Genomic DNA, 6858 nt, shown 5'->3' with positions numbered 1-6858 from the left:
TAAAAAGCCTGGTGACATTGAGTCTTGTGGGTGACGTGGGAAGAACCACTAAGTTAATCTGCTTCCTCTTTGTGTTGGCTGCTGAAGGAAATAGAGGGAAAGGGGGGAGCGCGGGGTGGGGGTGGGGTGAGCAAACTACCCAGACCTTGATTTTCCAGGGAAAGCAAATGAAACAACTGGTAAATTCTACTTTGATATTTTTTTGGGGGAAAGAAAATAGAACTCATATATCATAGCTTACTACTTTTCTTGGCTCTGATACACATCGTAACAATGTTTATAAAAAATATAACAGTAAAACATATTCACTGTGAGCATATTTGCTCAGAGGCATAAAGAGTTAAAAGCACGCTCACCCTCATTTCCCTCCTGACTCCATTTTTTTTTTAAATTTCTAAAGTTGCCACCCTTAATAGTTTGATATAAACATTGAGATTATTTTCCTAAGAATAAGATGGTGGCTCACAACTGTAGCTTAGCTAGAGGATTGTGTTGAAAGCCAGCCTGGGCAAAACTATCTGTGAGACTTCACCCCCAATTAATTGGCAAAATGCCAGATTGTAGATGTGGTTGAAGTAGTATCATGCCATCCATGGGCAAGAAAGCTGAGCAAGAATGGAAGGCCCTGAGTTCAAGCCCTGGTGCAGGTATAAATAAATAAATAAATAAATGAATGAATAAATAAGTAAATAAGAAAAAATTACAAGAGCTAAAAAATAATGTATGTAACAACCAAGATGAATGTATCACTGTAATGCTAAGTGAGAGAAGCCAGGAGCAGAAGACCACATGTGACACCTCTAGTCTCCTGAAGCTCAGCAAATTTAGAAATCAGGAGAGTGAGCCTGGTGCAGGTGCTCATGCTTGTAATCCTAGCTACTCAGGAGGCTGAGATCTGAGGATCATGGTTCAAAGCTAGCCCAAGCAGGAAAGTCCATGAGACTCTTGTCTCCAATTAACCTTTAGAAAACCGGAAGCAGCACTATGGCTTGAGTGGTAGAGCACTCGTCTTGAGCTGAATTGCTGAGGGACAGCACCAAAGCCCAGAGTTCAAGTCTCATGATCCCCCAACACCCCCAAAAAAAGAAAGAAATCAGGTTGTTTCTTGATGGGGGATGAACAACTGGGAGAGGCCACAGAAGAATCTTCTAGGGTACTAGAAGGGGTTGGTATCTTGATCGGCCTGAGTTTTTATTAAAATATATTGAGTTGTTTATACTTAAGATTTATTCACTTAACTGTATATGTTTACTCTGACTATAAGGAAAGTACTCAGTGGTATGTGTGGACAGGATATCAATGAGCTAAAAGAGTTTTGTGATGTACTTTTTTTTTAAACTGAAGAAATGTGATCTTGATTCCATTTCCATGTTATCACTAATTTTCTAGGGGGCATCTGGAAATAGGTAGTGATGACTTTGGAGTCACAATGATAGAGAAAGGGCTCTACTGGTGTTTAATGACCACAGACTATGAGTGATAAACAGCTTTGAATGTGTGGGACAGATCTGCACTCTAAGGAAAATACCTTTAGTGCCATACTGAGAAACACTCTTCAATGGTAGCCGACTCTATTGTGCAGGTGTACCTTGTTTTGCCTTTGTTTCAATGAAGATGATGAGGCCTCAGGATCTAATTTGGATGGGTGAATTCTTGATTTGTGAAGAAGTAGAATCATCTCATTTGCCAGGAAACAGGCAATTGGATGGTCCCGGATGTGGACATGATCCAAGAGAAAGTTCTTCGCCAGCTCAGTGTCTCTCTCATCTTCCTCCATACTCTATAGCTTTTGGAACACACATGGCCTCAACCACTGCCTGGATCTGAGGTCCTGTTGAAGGCCTAGCTGCAGCTTCCCCTTGTTTCTTGGAATTTGAGTGTGTACCAGGTGACCTCTGTGGAGGACAGTTAAGCCACTGGAGAACCATATGCCACATCACAAATTGCTTTCCTTCACACTGTCTGGTTTTACTTAAAGGGTAGTTTTCTTTCTTTCTTTTCTTTTTTTTTTCTGATGGTGTGGAATAGGAACAGTTAGATTCCAGGGCTTTGTAAATAAGTCCTTAGTGAAAATAGGAGTTGGCATTCATGGAAGTCCTCGGTGTTCAATTGACCCTCTCAGATTTAGGTGTCTGTCTTTTTCCTATTTCTCTTCTGCCCCAGCTCCTAGACAATGGGCAGGGAGAAATGTTGGCTCTTCATAGGATTAAACAATAAGAGACTAAATTAGAAAAAATAGTTTCTTTTTGTTAGCTCTGTCAAATATGACCACAATGAAAATTTCACAAGCCACATGCTGTCTTCATCATCTATGCTAATTAAAGGCAGAGTGCCTGGGGATTGTGGGTGCCATTTCCTCTGCCTAGAGTATTCCTTGTGGGCTTTTGGGCAGAAAAAGTTCAATAAAGAATGGCATTGTCTCAGGTGAAGTAGTAATAGAAGCAAGGCTGATTATGGGAGCTTCGGTCCAGCAGGGATCTCTCTCACCAGGCACCCACTTCACTGTCTTTTCTTGTTTTGTAAGAAATCAAGTTAAAGCAGACATTTATGAGTAGTTTTAATGGGGGAACAAAGTTGCATAAAGGTATAAGAGAAAAGAAAAGCACCCTCATTCCAGTAATAGACTCTCCCAGCAATAACCCACCCAGGTTGCCCAATAAACAGTGCACTTGGTATCTTTACTTCCTTCTCTATCTCTCTTCTCAAATCCATCACTTGGTTTGCCTCCAAATATATTCTTTCCCATCTCAGGGACTGCTTTAGTGGGAGTTCAGCCAGACAAGGGCTAAAATGGACCTTAAGCTAGGATCTTGTTTTCCTATCTTCAGTTCTTTCTACTGCTGAATTGATTCCTACTGAATAGAAATGGTAGATAAGTAATTGCAACAGAGGTTTCAGTGATGTAGGCTTAGGGATTGTTTACTTATCATCCTATAAGAAGCCACTCCCCAAACTTCGTGGTTTAAATCAACCAGAACTTCTTATTTGCTGACTATACTGTAGTTTGGGCAGGGCACAATGGAGATTGCTTACTTCGGATCCACATGGTATTAGCTCATCTGGGACTTCAGGATTCAAGATGGCTCCACTCACATGTCTGACACTTCATCCATCTGCAATAACTAGACATCTTGTATGTTAAAGATTGTCTGTTTGCCTCTTTGCAATCTTCTATTGTCTAGGTCTTATATATCCCCCTCACCACGTGGTCTATCTGCCTAGTAAATACTCATCTTTGCATTCAGCTAGCTTTCTGGTAGATGCAAGCCAACAGCTGCCAGGGTGCTTAAGGCCTAAATGCCAAACTTTTGCCACACAATTCTGTTACATTCTATCAGTTAAAGCAAATCAGAAAGTAGTCTCAGACTTAGAGCTTTGGCTAGTGGTGGTAGTAGACAAGTTTTAACTCTTAATGGATTGGAGTAGAACCAGATAGGAAGGATTAATGGCAGGCAATCCACTACAGGTTTGGTTTGGGTCATGCATATTAGACATATGCATTTAACTTTCCAGAAGTTTTCTGGTTACAATGTGATTAAATGCCCCAGATGTGGTTCAGATATGAAATATCAACCCACTCATGTGTTGAGGTCTTCCACCCTGATACAATGTTCAGAGGTTGGGCTTTGTGGATGTGATTGGATCATAAAGGTGCTGACTTCATGGTTGGATTAATCCATCGGTCTATTTGAATTTTTTTGTCAGTCTTGGGGCTTGAACTCAGGGCCTGGGCACTGTCCCTGAGCTTCTTTTGCTCAAAGCTAGCACTCTACCACTTGAGCCACAGCGCCACTCCTGGATTTTTCTGTTTATGTGGTATCGAGGAATCAAACCCAGGGCTTCATGCATGCTAAGCAAGCACTCTACCACTAAGCCACATTCCCAGCCATGTATTCAAAATTTTATGGCATTACTTGGAAGCAATAGAAACTATATAGTGTGGACTAATCGGAAGAAGTGGGTTACTGAGCTTATACCTTGTCCCTGGACTCTTCCTTTCTAATTCTCTGTGCTTCTAATTTCCATGAAGCTCATCTCCACAATGCCCTTCCTGCTATGGTATTCTGTCTACCTTACCACAGAGCCACCATGATGGAGCCAAGGTACCACCTGAAACCATGAGCCACAATAAACCTTTCATCTTTTCAAGTTTGCTTTTCCTCTCAGGTATTTTGTCACAGTGGTGAAAAAATATAGTAGTGACTAGTACACCGGGTGCATTAAGTTATTCAGCTACAAAATACAGTATGTTTGTGTTCACTGAAAGTCTACAGAACTGAGTCAATCTGCAGCCCTAGAAATATACAATATTTATTTTCCAATGCTTGCCAGTACTAGCACCATCTACTTCCATCACTCCCCCAGACATGATAGAAGTGGATAAAAGTCCTTTATCAAATATGTCATTTGAAAACATTTTCTCTCTTCCTTTCATCAAAGGCAGAGACATGTTGGCCAGGTGCTGGGCTTATGCCTACAATCCTTGTTACTCAGGAGGCTGAGATCTGAGGCTCAAAGCCAGCCCAAGCAGGAAAGTCCATTAGACTCTTATCTCCAATTAACCACCAGAAAACCAGCAGTGGAGCTGTGGCTCAAGTGGTAGAGCTCTCACCTTGAGCACTTGCTGAAGAGTACAGAGACGGTGCCCTGGCCCAGAGTTCAAGCCCCACAACCAACAAAAAAGGTAGAGTCGTCTTAACTCAAAACAGATTACAGACCTAAATACAAAAACATAGGTATAAAGCTCTTTTTTTATTTTTATTTTTTGATGCCAGTCCTGGGGCTTGAACTCAGGGCCTGGATGTTATCTGAGTTTTTTTCCCCCCCTGAAGACTAGTGTTCTACCACTGGAGCCACAGCTCTACTTCCAGTTTTGGGGGGATTAATTGGAAGTAAGATTCTCATGAACTTTCCTGCTTGGGCTGGCTTCCAACCACAATCCTCAGACCTCAGCCTCCTGCATAGCTGGGATTACAGTTGTGATTCATTAGTGCCTGGCATAAAATTTCTTGGTGACACATGAGAGAAAGTCTGTTTGAACTTAAGTTTGGCAGGCTTAGATATGATACCCAAAGTGTGGTCTATAAAAGAGGTATGAATAGTAAATTGTACTTCATCCAATTTAAAGCTTGTTCTTCCAGAAAAACTGGTAAAGGGATCAAAAGACAAACCACAAACTGGAGAAAATATGAAATATTTGATATGACAAATATGACTGGAGAAAATATGAAATATTTGATAAAAGACTTTTCTCTAAAATGTGTAAATAACTCCCTAAACTCAGTAAAGAAGAAAAAAAGCAACTCAATTTTTAAAGCAGGATGAATGTTTGAATAGGACTTAAAATTTTAAAACATGATTTATAAAATGTGCTCAACATCATTATGTACCTGCTATTTAGATAAACTTGGCCAACCTAGCTTCTTCTTCCAGCCAAAACTGTAAACAACATCTTCTTAGAGAAGTGATTTGTAGTGTACAATGAAAATACAGGGTATGGTCATCACTTTCCTCAAAAGAACTTGCACACATTTTGGATCTTAGCAGAGGGCTGACTAGCCACTTTCTGTTTCCTTTACTGGACTTTTTGCGACACATCCACAAATTGCTAGCCATGACAGTTCAGTAACCACTGGCCACTAGCAATTTGAGGCAGATCATTTACTGTAAGCTCAAGTATACATAGATATCGGCTATCATGATTTCCCATGCTAGCTGAAGTGTTGGTGCTCCCTAAAACATCTCCATCTGCTTACTTAGTCTGCCCTCAAGTATCTTTTCATTTCAAGGAACTCACATCATTTGGTCCCCATAACAGGGATTTCATGTTCTTTTGTATTATTGATTCATAAGATATTTAGTTTGGCCTTCATTGTTTTTTCTTTGAATACATTTGTAGTGCATGGTCAAGTCTGAAATGTATTATTTTATAGTGTGTTATTTTTTTCTTCTAGGAACTAATGCTAAATTTAGTACTGAACACTTAATGAGACACCAATTATGTGAGGACTAAGAAACAAAGCTTTTTAAAATCTCCTTTATAAATTTAGAAAAAGAAGCTTGAAAAGCTTTAGTGTCTCAAATAATTTTCCATTACCATGAGTTCCAAAGGCCCCTCTTTGTGCATTAGCATTCCTGAAGTTCCTGGAATGAAAAACTATGAGAACACACTGGGGATTTTAAAAACAGCTTTATATTTGATATGTAATAAACTGCTGAGTTGTATTACTAACTTTTTCAAAAATGAATGGACAATTTTGGATAGATCTCTTTCTGGATTCTCTATTTTGACCTTTTAATCTATGTGCCTATCTCTTCACCAATACCAATAATAGCTTGATTATAGTAGCTCTGTATGGAAGTCTTAAAATTGGATAGTGTGATTCCTACAATTTTACTCTTCTTTTTCCAAAAATGTTTTGGTCACAAATTTCATATAAATTTTAGAATCAGTTTATCTACATTTATAAAAAACACTACTTAGATTCTGATTGGATCTATTTTAAATCTATCAATCAGTTTGAGAATTGACATCTTTATTATTTAAATTTTCCAACCAATGACCACAATATAACTCTTAATTAATTTAGATTTTATTTCTTTCAGCATTTTGAAATTTTCAGTGAGTAGGTTTGTCACGTGTTTTATTAAATTCATAACTATTTCATTTTTTGGCAATACTGGAAGTGTGTGTATACATTTGTATGTGCATGAGTGTGGATGTGTGTGTTTAACTTTCTAATGTTTCATTACTATTATTTTGTGTTTTGACTCTACTTTGTGGTACTGCTAATCTTGGATGGTTTTGTACATTCTTTAGGATTTTCTACATAGAAAATTATGACATCTGTAAATAGG

This window comes from Dipodomys spectabilis, unplaced genomic scaffold (assembly GCF_019054845.1).
Source record: "Dipodomys spectabilis isolate Male_0828 unplaced genomic scaffold, ASM1905484v1 ptg000324l, whole genome shotgun sequence".
Taxonomy (NCBI): domain Eukaryota; kingdom Metazoa; phylum Chordata; class Mammalia; order Rodentia; family Heteromyidae; genus Dipodomys; species Dipodomys spectabilis.
The sequence above is the reverse complement of the archived record's forward strand: the minus strand, read 5'-3'. Positions refer to the sequence as shown.